This window comes from Coenobita brevimanus, chromosome 90 (assembly GCF_032717465.1).
Source record: "Coenobita brevimanus isolate Jiangsu-jjx chromosome 90, ASM3271746v2, whole genome shotgun sequence".
Classification (NCBI taxonomy): Eukaryota; Metazoa; Arthropoda; class Malacostraca; order Decapoda; family Coenobitidae; genus Coenobita; species Coenobita brevimanus.
Window position 1 is genome coordinate 4,523,491 of NC_137043.1, and position 2,531 is coordinate 4,526,021.

Consider the following 2,531-nt stretch of genomic DNA (forward strand, 5'->3'; position numbering starts at 1 on the left):
AATAATAAAAAATAAAGAAATGAAAGCATAAGTTTAAAAGTCACTCATAAAAGAAACAAAATTCCCCAGGGCGACGCACAACTCCCCCCAGGAGAGAGAGAGAGAGAGAGAGAGAGAGAGAGAGAGAGAGAGAGAGAGAGAGAGAGAGAGAGAGAGAGAGCAAATTTAGTCTTCTTAGTCTGTCTTCATATGAAAAGTTCCGAATATCATGTATCATTTCTGTCATTCTTCTTTGTCCGTTTTCGAACGAACTTATATCCATCCCAACATGTTGCTACTACAGTGCTATGTCCATCACTGATGTGCAGTACTGTTAGCACCAGAGACATAATGAGCACCCTGTTCCTCTTCTACATCTGCCTCTTTGTCTGAAGCCCTCACACCCTTTACCAAGCTTTGCAACCCAGCCCTACTCCCCTAATTACTGACGACGCAAAACTCTCCCTTTGCCTCATCTGCCACTGCATACCTTCTGTATTATCCTTCTCTCTCTCTCTCTCTCTCTCTCTCTCTCTCTAAAAGAGATTAAAATCCATTTTCTCCACCATAGAGGTCTCCACTCATCCTGTTATGCCCCTCCCCCTCCCCGAAGAGAAACTGCGACCTCCTTGTAAATGTTAAACAGGCGCGGCCATCTGACCCTCTTTCACTTGACCTCGCTCTTATTTTGTCTGACATTCCGTCCACCACCTACTACTACTACTAATACTACCAAGACACACACACACACACACACACACACACACACACACACACACACACACACACACACACACACACACACACACACACACACACACACACACACACCTCAACGGGTTAGTAATAGAGAAGATTAACAATAACTGGCTCTCACCACTCCCAAGACTGATGGAGGAGGTGTGTGTGTGTGTGTGTGTGTGTGTGTGTGTGTGTGTGTGTGTGTGTGTGTGTGTGTGTGTGTGTCATTTTGCCGTCTGCGTTTTGGGGGCGCGTTTTCTGATGGATTGGGCGCCAACAGCACCCACCGACCTGGCAGCACCAGAGTAGCTAGGTTGGCAGATTTTCCGCCAAATTGGGAGGTATCAAATTGAGGCTGACTAGTAAAATTTAACATTGGCGGTCAGGCGGTTTTTTGAGCGAGTTGATATCTTAACTGGTGGGTTTTCGGCGGCTACAGTTCGAGAGGGTATTTGCTAAATTAACCTTACTGTAACTCTTGTCTCTTAGCAAAAACAAGGGTGACCGGAGAGATCAATATCGAGGGCAGGTGGTGGTGCGTGGAACTGACGAAACCACTAGCACCCGGCCCAGCCCTCCCTCGGGATATGACTCCCTTAATCCACACTCAAACACAAGTCACGGGGCCTGCCGGCCATGTATGCCGTGGTGGTTAAATAAGAGAGGCAGCATTTCAATTTTAGTCAGGGAGCAGTGAAGGGAGGTTTGCTGGATAGTGGAACTGGGAAGAGAATGGGTAAATATGCAAAATATAACAGAAAATACAATAAAGCCTGTGAAAAAGAAAATGAATTCGATAATGGATTGTCTGTCCCAAGTGATGAAACAAGTGCATTTTGCAAATTTAATATATGACTAATGTGAGGCTAATGTATGAAGTTTGTATAAGATATAACTATTTTTCACGTCAGGTGTTGCTCACCCGTAAACCTAATATTATTAAAGTCTCACCAATCTAAAACCAAGGTTTGGGTGGGGTCCAGCCGGGGATTTCCTGGCATACAGAGTTGCCTTGTTTCCTATACTCTGATTGGCTAGTGGCTGACCTGACACCGTTAGAGCTCGCCGCTCACATCTCGCCACCTGGCCTGACATGACTTCACCCACTTCTGTGTGTGTGTGTGTGTGTGTTTGTATGTGTGTGTGTGTAAAAACAAACTAATTTAAGTTATAAATATAACCAAAATAATGAATTTAAAAATCGCATTCTCTCTCTCTCATATAATTTATGATTCCTAGTATGGGCCTGGATGTTGCCGCTCGTGAGTGTTTTAACTTATTTACTTCTATTAAGAAAATAGTGTATGTTCTACTGATTCCTTCAAATTATATTATAAACGTAATTGTTACATTACTTACCCAGCTTAGAACTACCGTGAAAGTCGGTAAAAGTAACTACATTTTTTTCAGCAACACTGTAAAATATGTATGCCACGTTTCTTTATTGATGTACAAGAGCCATATGCATTACAAGATTACCTTCCTTTGATATGCTAGAATACTTACGTTTATACTGTATTAGTATGTGTGTACCTATCTGTGATGCCTATTACATATATAACAGAATCTACTCATCGCTCGTTTAGGAAGTATGGCATACCTGCACCCAGCGCCAGACCCCACCCAAACCTTGGTTTTAGATTGGTGAGACTATAGTCTGTGATTACTGACAAGGCGGTTTCTGGGCTGGTGAGAAGGCTGACATTTTGTTGTGTTTGGGAGAGGAATTCGGCGAGTTGGCAGTTTCTGACCTCGTAACTCTGCGCAGCACTGATGTGTAGTTAGTGGGTGTCAGTGGTGGAGACAACACA